Genomic DNA, 16540 nt, shown 5'->3' on the forward strand with positions numbered 1-16540 from the left:
CACACAGATCTCATTGTCACACAATTCGGTGAAGGCACAGGCTGAACACATCAATAGTATCCATCATGACACCTCCACGATGGGCAGTTTGTGGAAAAAGACTAAATCAACATTCCTGTACAGGCACCTGTTCCTGCCAGGAAATGGAGGCAATTCCTACCCATGAGCCAACATCAACGCAGCCCTCTACAAATTTGATCCCGGGGCCTTTGCCATGACTGCCAAATGGCAAAATACCTGGTGTGGACCACTTCAAGTAGTGGCTGGGTTTTCTGCAGACTGGCATTGGTATACACCACTCTCTTCTATCTCCCCCTTCTCCCAATCAAGGCAACGTTGCAACCAGAGAGATCATTTCACCAAAATGACAGGAGCAGTGGAAGTGATATCACACGACCCTTGACCTCCGATGACATCACAGAAAGTGATGTAATTTGATCCCACCCACTCATGACATCACATCACATGATAGCATACGACCTTTAACCCCCTGACAAAACAATAAGTGTCACCATATAGCATTGTTCCTCAGTACACTAAGAACAATATGGTTACGATGTCACTGTAACATGATACACATTTCAAACAAGAATGGATCCCCAAATGAATATTGGTGTGTACAGGCCCATATTACCGAATTACTGTGAATGTAAGCATTTGCACTTACCTTGCCTGCAGTTACGGTCATCTCGACGATTCGGACAAGGAAATACAAGTTGCTCCTGCTTGGTATTGATGTGCTCCATTCCATTGTAATCATGTCTACTGGTTCTCTCCCCAAGTGTTTGCTAAGCAATCATATATGAGCCGCCCACATATTGTGTTGTATATCACATTTGTGCAACGCACGCTACCCAAAAGCAGTGGGTAAAAATGCTGACTATGCTAATGTAAAATAATAGATTGGGAAACGGAACAGCGCGGTTGGGGCAGGTTCACTTTGAGCGCCTGCTTTGTAGAGTAAGACTGAAGAGCAGAGGTGTGGGATGAATACAGGGATCACCTTAAATTAGAGAGTACTGAGAGCATGGTCTTAAACTGCCCATGGCTTTGCAAACGGAAGTATGGTAAACAAATAACCGTAGGGTGACCAGACGACAGGATTTTGCTGGGACTGTCCCGGTATTTGCTGCTCTGTCCCCCTTTCTCAAGATTATGTTCCCATTGGAAACTGCAGTGGTCTCCGTTTTTTGTAGTAGGTATTCATGGCTGGCAGACAGGAATGCACAATCTTCCACAGAAGAAAGGCTGCATTTTTCAACTTTAGATAGTCTTAGTTCGTGATAAATGTATTATAATATGTGTTTCTTTGACCAGTAACAATTAAACCCCCTTCTCCTCCAAACTCTACTGAAGCGTAGTGCCTTGACAGCCACTTTCATGAGTTAGTCCTACGTTTATTTTAATTGCCCTGTCCCAGTTTTTTACTTTTTAAATCTGGTCACCCTAAATAACCGTCACTGAGCTGGGCATTTATTGAACAAAGGGATTCTTTCTGGCAGTGGTAGACTGACTTTGGTTACTTCATGTGAACAAATTAGAGACAAGGCTGGTATACCAATAATTTGTAAAGAAGACAGCCCACGTCTGGGGAGGTGGTACATGGACCACCTTGTTTGTCATCCAACACATGACTTCACACTGCCCCCCTTGAGTACACATATGGCTTTGATTAGGAAACATTCATGTAGTGAGCATAGATATCAGATATTTGTAGAAAAGGGCAATGCAATATTTGATGAAACATCCTTATCGACAGTTGTGAAGACTACACATCAATCCATGGCAAATTGGGGCGCAAATTGCAGCGGCCCTGGTGCTGGCGCTTCACGACACTCCTAAGGATGTTGTGCCTTTTTTAACAGGGAAGTGCAATGTGCGGGGACAGCATCTGTCGTGACTCTAAGACTGCCAGCACTGCACTTATTCTCACATAGACTGGAAGTGCGCCGTGGGCTTACTCACGCGAGTCGAAGTGTCACAGCATGCCTTGAATAAGTGGGAGCAGGTCCAGCACCTCACCACCAGGAAATGTATGCGTAGTACAAAGCTCTCTAAGACGTGTGACCTAGGGCTGAGAGTAAGATGCAAATAGACCCAAGTTCTGATTCTAGCTTCCAATTCCAACCTAAATTGTGTGATCATGTGCAAATACTTTAGTCTCCATGTGCCTTTGTTTCATTATCTACCCACATCTGGAACACTAGGGACAGCGCTGGACCTTTGCCTTAAGCTTTGGAGGAATCGACTTAGAACAGGACTGCACAATCGGTCGCTTTTAAACACCATCAGGAAATACAGTCCTACCACAGAAAATAACATCTAACTGAAGACCACTGATCAAGAATGTGTTATGCAATGTTTAAAGCACATTCATACTTCATTCTTGCAGGACATGTGCGTGTATTCAGCAGGCGCACTCTAAAATGCTAACTGCGGCCAATCCTCTCTGTTACGCTATAGATCGCCTGCCATCAATGCACTGCTTGAGTAACCTGCATGGAAATTGAATGAGACTCGCCTATCAGCAGTGCTTTTTATCAGGAAAGCAACATGGTGCTCGAGACGCAGTGCTTTCTTAATTCCCGCACAGGGAGAGAAATGGTGGGCAGCGGGAGAGAAACTTTCCGATGGAACTTCTGCGGGGTGACATGCCCTCCCTCTTGATAAGCAAGATTGTATGCAGTAACCCTGTGGGAGACTTCACCAGCCTTGTCCTCTTGGCAACAGGTAACCCAACCTTTGGTATAGGCCTGTACCAAACAAGTTGGTAGAGTGACTGAGCAGCCAGACTTAACTCGAGAGGGGTCAATGTGAGCTATAGGGTTCTAACATAGAGATTCACAGTGACATGTGTTCAAATAAAACTTATACTCAAGGTTTCTAGATAAAATAATTATTTATTAATTTACCAGTCAGTTTTAAAATAAACCTTCTTTAGAAAGTGTCAACATGTAACAATAAAATGCACTTCAAAAATGCATTCCTTCAGTTTCAGTTAGTAAGTAGATGCCCTTTTGGGATGGCACACAGATACTTCCTACACACTGAGGTGACATCAATTACTAGGACACTGTGGACATTGATATATCACTGTTAAACTTAAGGCAATACTGAGTTTGTGGAAAAAACAAAAGGTTAGGCAAGGAAACAAAGGTTAACACAGTATCTTGAGTCAAAACAAAAGGTTCCAGCTGGCTTCTGTTCATATTGTAGTCCTGTTGTTCCTGGGCCTCAGTCATGGTGACAAAAGGGAGGATGCCTGGGGACTTGTGCACTACGGCTTGAAGGTCGGTGGCAGCAATGGACACACTCCAGATCAGCAGCACTTCACGGTTTCAGTTATTTGCAAATAGCACCACCGCGGTTCTTGGACACTTTGTGGACTTTCCTTGCTTCTGGGGTCCAGCACTCTGTTGAGGTGGCTCAGGCTTGGTTAGTCCTGCTTCGAGGGAGTCCGGAGGATCTTCCTGGAGCTTTGGTCCTGCTTGAAGACGATGCACTCATCCTGGTGTTCCTTACACTGTGTTCCCGCAGCAGCAAAAAACCACATCCAGCATAGAGAGGGGTTACGGGCAAGTTCATCTTGAGGTTGATTGGTCCCACCAACCCAAGGGGAGAAGTCATCCTTTCCGGGCTTCTCTAGTTGATTAGAAATTTGGAGCTTCAGCACTGCACCAGGGCTTCACCGGGCAAACCAACGGCCCAGGAGGATGCAGCAAGCTTCTCTTCCAGGTTCTTCTTTGGTTCCTTTGTCCAGAGGTTGACTCCTCCTTCCTTTCAAAAGACTTCACCTTTTGTTCAAGTTTCTCCCATGGCACAGAACCAACATTATATACAAGAAAAAGCGAGGATCCAAGATTTGAACCCTCCCGTCCCTTGCACACCGACAGTACTGTCATAAGACAGTTAAGGATTAAGTTTGGAATATATGCACAGTACGTACTTCAGTTAATTATTAATGGCAAAAAATGCATTCAAACAATGTTTTAAGTAGAAAGATAGCAATTTATTCATAAAGAACTAATCTGCAAAGCTATCCATAAGTCCAATGTGAATGGCTGACACGTTTCGAGGGGCAAACCTCTTATGCATGAGCCTAATTGGAGTGCAGAGAAATATCACACAAAAGATGCTGTAAGTATGTTGTGAATTCCACTGTTCAATATAAATCTTACATTGTATCATTCGTTTTAGTTTAACAAGATCATGGTCAAATCTCTAAATGCAAACACTGTTACCAACTTAATAGAGATAGAAGCCCTAGTGGATGTGAATCGATCCATCATATAACAATGTTTCCCGAATATCACAGAGGATACGCAGCTCACCTCAGTGAGACTTGCTGTATAGTCATACATTATGATGACACCTCATAATCAAGGGTGAATTCAATATATTAACTCCCCTTTCACATGGTCAGTTGACCCAAATGCATAACCTTTACAAAATGTTATTTGGAATGGGGGCTTCTGCTAACCTCCCTCTGGTGTGGCACCCGAGGTTTCACTAAACTGACCGGGTTTCCCAAGGGGCATGCCCTTCTTATGTTTGTGGCCCTCATTTTGATGTTCGGAATTAGAATGATCTTTTCCCTATTTCTTGTGCTGCTTCCCCTCTTCCTTCTTGGGAGTTGCCCCAGGATCCTTGTGAGTATCCCTGTTGGCAACCCACAAGTCAGCAGCCTTTGCTAACGTTTTGGGTTCAATCTCCTTTGAGTCAGCTAAGTGCTGCCTCATCTCAGGGAAGCGGGCATCAAAAATAGATTCTAACAAAAAACAGATTTCTCATTTCTTCAAACGAGTTCACTTTGTAACCCTTAACCCAACCATCTAAGTTTTTCAAACATTCACACACCCAGGTAGCCCAAGGTCCTAAACCTCTTAAGGAACTGGGATGGAGTCTCCCCAAATCTGGCTATTAAGGCCAGCTTCATGTTTTCATACTCTTCTCTTTCAAGCTCACTCAATTCCCTTATAGCACCACTTGCATCCCGGGGGGTGAGGGGAGCTAGACAAATGCCAGGGAATCAATGGATTCCCTCTGAGATCCTGAATCCTATGATTATGCTCAAAAGCATCCAACCAATCCAAAATATAAAGTTTCACATCATTCATATCTGCTTCTTTGGGCAGGCAAAGCCTCTTGGGGCTGGAAGACCTAGAGGACCCTGGGAGGGATGCAGATTCAAGAGACACTCTTTTCCTATCCAGTGCACATTGCATTTCCATTTCTCTGATTCTGATGTATTGATGTCTGGGTACTCTCTGAGCTTCTCATCTTTTGCCTTCTAATTCAATTCCCTTCATTTCAAGAGAAACAAACTCTGGGCTCAGTGTTGGACCTAGTGGGGTCCCAGTGGGCATGGGTTGAGGCAAAAGGCCAGGCTCTGGCAAGGAGGGGTTTCTGACCTCAGACTCCTCTACTTCTTCTGACTCCTCTTGTACATTAGAGTTAGACTCTGAACTGTCACCCTGATCCTCATTTTCCACATTTCTTGGGTTAGTAGGTGTTACAGGCCCACTATCCAAACTTTGGTCATTCAATAACTTTGTAATCAATTCATTTTTCTTTCCTTTTACAGTAGGATTCCTGACTTTACACATTTCTTTCAGTTGATCTACTGTTAAAATGATCAGGGATTCCTGACTGAAGTTATCCATAGTTGGCATGTTACAGTTGTTTTTTTTCTGTTGGAGCTTAGACTTTTGGGGGTTTAGTTGAAAACAAGCCAAGCAAAATACTCAATGTAACAACGCTGCATAATATCCCAACGCTGCCACCAGTCTTGGGCAAAATTGTATTTAGTAACTCTGTGGAAGACTACACCAGCCTTGTCCTCTTGGAAATTGGTAACCCAACCTTTGGAATAGGCCTGTACTAAACATGCTGGTAGAGTTACTGAGCAGCCAGGCTTATCTCAACAGGGGTCAATGTGAGCTGTAGGGTTGTAACATAGAGATTCACGGTGACATGTATTCAAATAACACTTATACTCAAGGTTTCTTGATAAAATAATGATGTATTAATTTAACAGTCCATTTGAAAATGAGCCTTCTTTAGAAAGGGTCAATATTTAACAATAAAATACACTTAAAAATACACTTCTTCAGTTTCAGAAAGTAAGTAGATACCCTTTTGGGATGGCACATAACTACTGCCTACACCCTGAGGTGACTTCAATTATAAGGACACTGTGGACATTGATTTATCACTTTTACACTCAAGGCAAAATTGAGTTTGCGGAAAAAGGAAAAGGTTAGGGAAGGAAACAAAGATTAACACGTTTTTCAAACAGGTAAGTTTCAATTCCCCAATGAAAGATAGGTTAACCCTTTGCCAGCTATACAAGTAAGGTATGTATGACTTTTTGGAGGGAGAGATCAACACAAAGTCAGAGGGTAAGAAGAGTCTTCAGGGGGCCAGGATAGCCAATGTCAATTAAGCAAATTATAGGGCAGCTGAGACACTTCTTGAAGATAGCACAAAAGTCTTGCACAATGTTAAAGAGAGTTTTGTTGTAAAAAAAAAAAAAAATCACTGTTGGGCCACAAGCTAGAAGGCTTGCGAAGGACAAAGCTGCAAGCAACTCTGCAAAGGGCAGCAAATGCAAGTCTCCAGTGAGAGCAAGCAAGCTAAACATAACAAGAGGTAAGTACCTCTAGTTATACAGTACCTTGATTCTGAAGAAAAGGTTCCAGCTGGCTTCTGTTCCTGTTGTAGTCCTGCATATTCTGTTGTTCCTGGGCCTCAGTTGTGGGGACAAGAGGGAGGACGTCTGGGGACTCTTGCACTATGGTTTAAAGGTTAGCGGCAGCAATGGGCACACTTCAGATCAGCGGCACTTCTCAGTTTCAGCGACTCTGAAAAAGCACCACCATGTTTCTTGGACACCTTATGGACTTTACTTGCTTCTGGGGTCCAGCACTCGGTTGAGGTGGCCCAGGCTTAGTTAGTCCTGCTTCGAGGGAGTCCGGAGGATGTTCCTGGAGCTTGGGTCCAGTTTAAAGGCAATGCACTTGTCCTGGTGTTTCTGTCCACTGGCACGTGGTTCCTGCAGCAGCAAAGAAGTACAGCCAGCAGAGAGTGGGGTTCCAGGCAAGTTTATCTTGAGGTTGATTGGTCACACCAACCCAAGGGGAGAAGTCATCCTTTCCGGGCTTTTCTAGTTGATTAGAGATTCGGAGCTTCAGCACTGCACCAGGGCTTCACCAGGCAAACCAACGGTGCAGATGGATGGAGCAAGCTTCACTTCCAGGTTCATATTCGACGCCTTTGTCCAGTGGTTGACTCTGCCTTACTTGCAAAAAACCTCACCTTTTATGCAGGTTTCTCCCATTCCATTGCAGACTTGCTGTCATTCAAACAGCAGGGTGGCTGTCCTCCAAGGAAAGCCAGCCAGCCAGCCAATCACCTTTGGTTGCATTTCTGTAACCAAGGAGACTAAGCACAGGGAATTTCGGGAATCTCCCGCGCTTTTTGCCTTGCCAGGCAAGCTGGAGTCAGAGGCGGGCTTCACAAGTGAATCCTGCCAAAGACAAAAAGAACAAAGGGGTCAAACCTGGCTTGGTGCGCACAGTAAGTCTCAAGGAGGACTGTGCAACAAGAAATGGCAATAAAAGAACACTGGGGCCATTTTGACAAAATGGGCACCCATGATTGCAATACTGCTGCTGAGGATTCAGCCTGTGTTAAAAACACACAAAAATAAACAACTGCCACCAGCCATTAATTGTAGAAAGGGTAACATAACAAATTTTACCTGAGAAGGTAGACAAAGGGGATACTAAGTGACCCCTCCAGCACTTTATGTAAGATAGTGTGTGCTAGCTCTACAAAGAGAAACAGGTAAACAAAGTCAATTTCACTTTACCACCTTTGGAAACAGTAGTTTATCCAAGAGAAGGTATTTAAACCTTTGAGAAATCCAAAGGACTTCTCTGTGACACTGAGCTGAGGGTACTGTGTTTCACAATGCAAAAAGATGATGCCTATCGAGTTTGCCAGACTCCAAAACCAAAAGAAACACAGAGTCCAAATCAGATCAAAACGCATGAGAGAGTGGGAAAAAGGGCTCACTCTCTCCAGAATAAAAAACTAAAAGTCCTAAAGTCCAGAAAAAGAGCTGGGGGTCTCTAAGGTGGTAGGGAATTAACACAGAAATGAGAATTCTCCCTCAACACTTCTGCAGAGGTTTCTATGGGCCATTACATCCCTCTCCCTTTGCTCCTCCACTTCACAGACGTCAGCCATGCAAGCTCTTGGTTGCTAAGCAACCAGAGCAGGGAGAGCACCCAACCCGAGACACAGTGGTGGCGCAATGTAGCTGTGCACTATTTTTTGTTTGATAGTTTATTGTTTTCAACGTTGAAAACAGCAAACTATTTTTAAAAAATACAAGCTCCATCTGGGGTAGCACCGTTCATGCCAGGGGTAGCAAAGGAGATGCAATGGATCACTGCTGCGACCCCTAGTGACCTCCAAATGATATCCCTGTGGGCAACTCTCCTGAGGTAAAGGAGGATTTGGTGTAGGTGGTAGGGTGATAGCAGATGGACCAAATTACAAAATGGTCATTAGTGTACCTCCACATGATCTCATGCCTCTATAACTGCTTGCCCATGCCAGGTAATACTGACAGCCCTTTTTCCATGAACAGCACATGACAGGCAGACAGCAAAATGAATTTCATGTGCACTTCTAACTTCTTGTTCTGTGCCATGTCCCTTGTTTCCATGGAATCGTATCACAAGGCAGGTCATAATCTTCTTTTTTGGCACATTCTTGGGCCCTCATTACGACCCTGGCGGAAAGTGACTGACCGGAGCGCCACAGCGTAAATAGCGTTTCCGCCATTGCACGAAGGAGCAAAGTGCGGCCCATTCCGACCCATCGGGCACGAGCACCACGCCACGGCGGAAGTGCAAAGTCCGCGATGGCGGAAATGACCCCAAAACGGCCCACACCGCCGCCGTACGGCGCCCTAGGTGCAATACCGCCACCCCTCTTAGCGGTCACCGCAGTGTGCGCCTACCGGAAAGTACGGTGACCGGAAATATACGGAAACGGAAGTAAAAACATGGGCCCGGAACGGGAAATATCCCGGCGTACACCTATAAAACCACTAAAACCACACAACCACTAAAATCACTACCCTGAAACACACCCCAACCCGTCACCCACCCTAGCGAAACCAAGACAAATGGGAAAAGTAGCGAAGAAAGCGTGCGACCGCAAGCGGCAGGTCCACTTCTCCCGTGAGGAACTCACCGTGCTAACAGAGACCCTCCAGGAGAATGCTGCCGTCGTCTTCTCCACGCAAATGACCAGAACGGCACTTGCAAACAAGAAGACCATATGGGCTCTGGTGGCACAGCGGGTAAGTGCGGTGGGGACCGCACCCCGCACCCCACAGCAATGCCGCAAGCGATGGGACGACCTGCGGATACGCGTCCGCAGCATACTCTCTGCCAACCGCAACATTGCCACAGCCACCGGGGGAGGTCCTGAATCACCAATCAAGTTGACCCCCTGGGAAGAAATCTGTGCCTCCACCATCGGAATGGAGAGCATAGAGGGAGTCGGAGGGATGGAGAAAGGAGTGCAGACATCCGAAGATTCAGGTAGGTGGGCCAGATAAAACAATGCCAAATCCACACAGTCCATCCATGTGAAGTACCATGCGTCCACATAGTGCAACAGAAACACATGTCCAGGAGAACGTCCACACACATCGGCCTGATAGCGCACGTTAAAACCCACAATAAATACATAAATAATTAAAAACCCCTAATACACGCACTACACGTGCAGCAGGCACACCCAAACTGCAGGCTGCCAAACAACTGCACCCTCACTCCACACACAAATCAAAGCACCTCCAAGGACCCGACCCAAATCACCCTCAGGTACCACCCCAATGCATGTGATACAATGCCATTCCAATTCCCACAGACCCATCAATAACCCTCGCCCTCCTTTACTCCACCACAGGGTCCGATCCAAACGACGAGCTACAGGACACCCCTACCAGCACACCTGCAAAGAGGGCCAAGACCAACGGCCAGAGACCCTCCACCTCAGCTGCACGCATCAAGACACGGCAGCAGCACAAATCAGGTGGCAGCACAGAGGAGGGAACATCAACAGGCACCCCAGCAGCCAGCATGCCCACAACACCACCACCACAGGTCCCCCCAATGGATGCCACAGAAGGCACTGCCTCTGGTGGCAGCAGCACCATAGGTGACACCCCATTGATGGCAGCATGCTCGGACACAGAAAACGGGGATGCCGAAGTCAGATCCATCCATGACCTGTCCCAATCCCCCTGTCTGTCCCATCCCGTACAACATGAGGATACCACGCAGGGGCACCCACAAGACGACGACTGGCCATCCCCCACAAGCCCTGTGGCAAGGCAACATGAGGACAACAGCCCCTCTGTGACACCCCCGCAAATGGCCATGGCCCAGCAGAGGCAACAGTCCCTCGACCAGTTAATCGTACAACAGCAGCAACTGGCCACACTCCTCAAGGACCATGCCGATGAATGTGGGGGCACTAAGGCAGACATAGAAACATCAACTGAGACACTTAGGGCAGAAATGGAGAGAGGTACAGAGACGCTAAGGGCACAAATGGAGAGTAGCACCGAGAGCCTGAGAGTCCAAATGGAGAGTAGCACCGAGAGCCTGAGAGTCCAAATGGAGAGTAGCACCGAGAGCCTGAGAGTCCAAATGGAGAGTAGCACCGAGAGCCTGAGAGTCCAAATGGAGAGTAGCACCGAGAGCCTGAGAGTCCAAATGGAGAGAAGCACCGAGAGCCTGAGGGGGGAACTGCATGCGACGTCCAAAGATGTACGTGCCGAACTTGCCGCAGTGCGCCGTGTGCTCACTGAGCTCTCGCAAACCCTTAGGGACATGCATGGACGTGAGCAGGCAGACACATCATCCGTTGCAAGTTCCGTCCAGGGCAGCCCCCAACGTAGATCTGGAAGGAACCTGCGCTCCACAGGCAGGGGTGCCCCTGATTCCCGCAGAGGTGGCTTGCAATAGCGACAGCCCACTGACAATGAGCATCTTTGGACACTGGTGTTCGGGGGGGAGGTAGGAGGGTGGAGGGGGTGTGTTGGGCTCACTTGGGTGGCGGGTCGATAGGGTGTTCAACATGACATCACATATGCCATAAAAAGTGCACGATCAACCAATGAGATGTGTGGACATTGATCTTTGTGTACTAGGCCATCATAGGCGTACAGTCCATATTGTGCATGTCCCAGACACACGCAGTGCCACGAGTCCCGTGTCCATGTATCAGCCACCAGGCGTGAGTGCTAGAAGCATACATCAATGAGATGCTGACGAATGTCACGGGCCTCCGGTGCCTCGCAGACTCCATGAGGTGCTGCCACATCCCCACCCTCATCATGACCATCATCAGGTGCTTGCAGTTCTGCGTCAGGGGGCATGGGCACATTTCTACGTACGCACATGTTGTGGAGCATGACACATGCCATGACCATCTTTGCAACCTTCTCATGGCGGTACAGGAGTGCCCCGCCAGACCTGCTGAGGCAGCGGAAACGAGTCTTCAGTAGGCCGAATGCCTGTTCAATGACTACACGGGTACGTGAGTGGGCATGGTTGTAGTCCTCCTCATGCTGGTCCCGTGGGTTCCGGACTGGTGTGAGGAGCCATCTCTTCAGTGGATATCCAGCATCACCTGTATGTGGACGAGAAACGTATGATGTGGAATGCCATTGCTACGTACGCACACCCCCCCCCCCTTCCTGCCAGGTCATTGCCAAATCACATACCCCACATAATCATGCATGTAATGAGACTCACCGAGTAGCCAGGATCTGTTCCCTGCGTGTCGCTCCATGTAGCGTGGTATTGTAGAGTTCCTCAAGACCATAGAATCATGGGTTGATCCAGGGAATCGGGCACAACAATGTGTAATGATCCTGTTGGAGTCACACACCATTTGTACATTCAGGGAATGAAATTGTTTTCGGTTGCGGTACTGGGCCTCCATGGCATGTGAGACGACCAATTCCACATGGGTGCAGTCGATGGCACCAATGCAACCCGGTATGCCGGCAAGTGCATGGAATCCCACTTTTGTGTTGGTAATTTCCTGCTCCGAGCGTGGTAGAGAGATGTAGTCGTCTGCGTGCTGCAGGAGGGCATCGAGCACTTGAAATAGTGTCTGTGAGAACAGTGGCTGAGAAATGCCATGCAACTGTCCGACTGTGTGCTGGTAGGTGCCTGTGGCCAGGAAGTGGAGTACAGACACCACCTTCAGTAGGGGTGGGATGGCGGTTGGGCTATCTATCATGCTGACAAGGTCAGCCTGTGTCATGTCCACAATGGCGGCTATGGTGTCCCGGTCCAGACGGTAGAGGGTGTGGATCTGCTCATCAGTGAGGTTGAACGGATGTGCTCGGAGGCGTGGGATTGCGGGCTGCCTGCGTGGTGGTAGTGGCTGTGCTGGCAGCCCTTGCTGGCCCTGCCTTGGCCTCCTCCTCCTCCTGCGTCTCCTTCGTGCGGCCGGTTGCAGTTGGTGTTCGTCTTCTTCTTGGAGTTGGAGTAGTTGCAGTGCTATCAGGTCCCCCAGGGCCAACATCGCGAGTCCTGCCGGTAGCATTTCGGTGTGGTTGTGGGAGGAGACTGGCTGTGCAATTTATGTGTTTTCAGGCTGTATGGCCTCCACCTGTGGTGATTAATTCCACCTGTGCAAACTGCTCTCCCCTTTGGCCGAGCACGTCCCGCGCACAACGCTGCAAATCGGGGAATGGCATCTTGCTATTGCAATCATGTATTTGTACCCGATGGCCGTGTAACATTGGTTGACATGTTCATTCTGCTGTGGTCCCATTGTTGCACATACTATCTGTGCAGTCGCGAACAGACTTGTGAAGGGTCAGTGGAACGTAGTACTCGAGTAACGGTGGGCCCTCATGCATCACTGTACCGAGTTGCAACGACGGGCGGGGCGTCCCATTTGTGGGTGAAGGCAGTTGCCATTTTCACACACAGCCGCACTCGATGGAATAATTAGTGATTTCAAACGGCCACAGATGCCTTTTCGGCGTGATGTTGCAAATGTGGAATTCGAAGGGCGGCGCTTTCGGTTTCCAGCTAGCGGCGAGGAGATGCCCACAGGTCTGACTGCAAATATAACGTTCTATTGTTCAATGTCCTTGAGACAGGGCCCATGGCGAGGAAGCAATGATTGATATGAATAGTTTGGGATGCGCAATTGCTACGTGGGCGATGAGGCCGGCCGTTCCCAAATACATGTTACTTCACAACACTGGAATTACGGGCTGGGGCACTGTGGATTTTGCAGGCTGCATAACGCACAGACTCAATGGATGTTTCTAATGTTATGTGAGTAATTATTCAGGCGTTTTGATTCCGGGATGTGGGAATGATGAATGGATGCATGGGCAGGTGATTTGATACAGAGTTTGCCATGTACAGGGCTTCTTGGGATCTATCCGCCTCCCCTACGCTATGTGATGCAGGGCTGCCATGGTGGGACCATCGTCTATCTGGCCTTGTTGAGCCCTCCCTGTCTCGACGCGCCCTCAGACTCTTGTGTCCATGCACGTTAACATTCCCATCTGATGGATTCTGTTTTGACAGACGCATGCACAGGTACACTCGTTTGTGATGGTGTTTGCACCTCGATATAGATGGTTAGGAGTCGCAAGTGGTTTTGGGGTGGTGATGATCCTTTGGAGTGGGCTAGCGTGCATATGGCTGTGGATTTCGTGTGATCATTGAAGTGAGTTGTTGGAATGTAGTTCTGATGGCCATTCTGTTCTTTTTCTTTTCTTTTGGTTGACAGGTATCTCCTCCCCTTTTGCCACTGCCATCTGTATGCCACTCCTGCAGATGGGTTTTACTCCCGACACCTGCTGCTTCGTGTTAATCAGTGGAGCAGCATTACGATCTTATGGGACGATCGCCAATGGCCCACATGCCCTTACGCAGTACTGGTGGCTCGGAGCAACATTTCGGCCTTTCAGCTGGACTAGTGCCTCCCCATTGGGACGGCCCTGCGGTTCTGTGCGCTTCCATGTTGCCTTTTCGTACGTGAATGTGGCTCTGTGTACCATGAGGGAACAGGGCGACACACAAGTAGTGGCTGGTCATTTCTTGCGGATGCAGCCCACAATGGTGATTAGTGTTTAGGAGTTCATGGCCTGATGGCTGTATGGGCTTGGTGACTTTGATGTGCATTAAATTTCTATTCTGATTTGGCCCGTGTAGCGTTTTTCTTTGCAAGTGATGTGGCATATGCCTATTTGGGGGGCGATGTATTGTGAGGAGATCTGCATTGGGTTCCAGCTTCGGAGTTTAGTTGCGTGGTACTGTACTGGGCGCGTTTGCCTACTAAGCCCGTGAGGTCAGGGATGGGGGCTGCCAATATGACAGTTTGAATGTTGTCATGCTCAGGGGCGGGGGATTGGGTTTTGTGTAACAGATGCCGGTCAGCCAGGTGGACTGGTGGAATGATGTGATTCTCGGAATATTGCTGGTCACAGGTGCCTGTGTTTGCGTGCGTTTCTTGGTGGGGGACTGTGGTCATGTCCATTGGGATGGCTTCTGTATTCGTGCCATCTGTGCCCTGCAGCTCCCATTGGCCCCTCTTGTGTTTCTTTTGTTCGTTGCCATGCATGGGTGACTTGTACATTTCAATGGTTGCATTGTGACTTCATTGCACCTACGGGGAGTTGTACTTTGTGGGCAGGGAGCGGTGTACAGGCACTCAGTGGGGCCGTTTACGGTTGATTCGCGATGCCGTACTTCTCACCATGGCGGAATGGTACATTACGCCATGCCTGATGGCGTTAGGTACATGTCCGCTAGGGTCGGAATTGGCGTACCGTTGCGCCATGGTGGTGTTTGCGGTTTCGCATGGCGCGCGCGCGCGTGCTTGGTGCAGTTAGCGTTGGCGTTCACTACGGTGTCGCTAATGGCTTCGTACTTTGCGGTGACGGGTCATAGTCGCACCGAGCGCTATTCGATGGCGGTATTGCATTTCCGCCATCGTTTTCCGATTTCCGCAAGGGTCGTAATGAGGGAGTATATGTTTTGTCAGAGCAAATCGGTGACCCACTGATCTATTGTGACAGTAATACAGATATCGGAACAGACAATTCATCATGAAATGCACACAATCACGATATGATATGATATAGTTTATTTATATAGCGCCTATACATAATTTGTTTCAAAGTGCTTCAAGGCAAGGGAGGGTACAAGGGAAAATATAATGTCATTCTTACAGGCCATGAACAGTAAGGGTGCAAAATTAACGTTCATAATGGACCTGACGACATTTCAGATAGTGCAAGAGCTAAGACATAGATAAGGAAGGTAGGGGGAGAGTGGGATGGAAATGGAAACAGGCAGGCGACTACTGTACTAAGCCTGACGACATTTCTGGTAGAGCTGGAGAAAAAACAAAAGGTAAGGGAGAGTGGTGCAGAAAGGGAGGAACAAAACAAGCGACTATCGTACTAGGCCTGATGACATTTCAGATAGTACTGGAGGCAGGATGGGAAGGACAAGTAAGGGCAGGGGGAGGAGGCAGGCGAGGTTGCTATCATATTAGATCTAAGTGCATAGAAGAAAGTGAGGGGAGGAGGGAATGATATAGGAAAAGGGAGAAAGACAAAGGAGGAGACAACAGAGAGTAAGCAGTCAAAAAGAGTGGAGAAGCAAGAGGAGAGAACAAATACAATTGCACGAGTCAGTAGTAAAACATAATGTTGCAAGCCAGGATGCAAAATGAAGATGGAAACAGCATGATTCAGAGCCACCATGAGTACAAGATGCAAAGGATAGCATGAGAGTTGAGAAAGGGTGACACACCGTGCATCAATGAAGTCCATAAAAGTAAAATCAAGCTTTGGCCCCAAAACAGTCATGGTGAAACCAGAATGTATTAGGACAGACTCCTGCAGAAATAGGCTGAAAGGGGGAAGGAGGAGCAAGGTAGAAGAATCAAGCAAAACAGGCTGCACCTGGATGCACGAAGGGGGGGCAGACAGAACATCATGGGGGATCAGGGGGGTGGGAATGGCCTGTGAGGACAGAGGGAGTAAACACATGTTGGAGCGTGCTTACCTGCTGTCTGAGCAGGGGTTCGAGCCCTGGGTCCTCCTGGTCCGAACAGGTCCAAACAGGAATTTCCCTTTTCTTTGTCTGCCATTTGCTTCGGACGCCTGGGTGAGAGACGCCCTTGATTTAAGAGTTAAGAGCAGGAAGGAAGAGGCAGGGCTAAGAAGGTGGGCGGTGCTTAGGCCAGGTGACCTAGCTCCACTTGCATCTGCTCCCCATCTGCAAAGGAAAAGAAGCTGGAGGACTCCTTAAGTAGGGAAAAGAGTGGCAACCAGAAAGGCACCAGGTGGGCGGGACTTAGGCCAGGTGACCTAGATCCACTTGCACCTGCTCTTCATCTGCAAAGGAAAAGACGCTTGAGTGCTTCTTAAGTAGGGAAAAGAGCGGCAACCAGGCAG

Source organism: Ambystoma mexicanum, chromosome 4p (genome assembly GCF_040938575.1).
Source record: "Ambystoma mexicanum isolate Mex_15411 chromosome 4p, UKY_AmexF1_1, whole genome shotgun sequence".
Lineage (NCBI taxonomy): Eukaryota > Metazoa > Chordata > Amphibia > Caudata > Ambystomatidae > Ambystoma > Ambystoma mexicanum.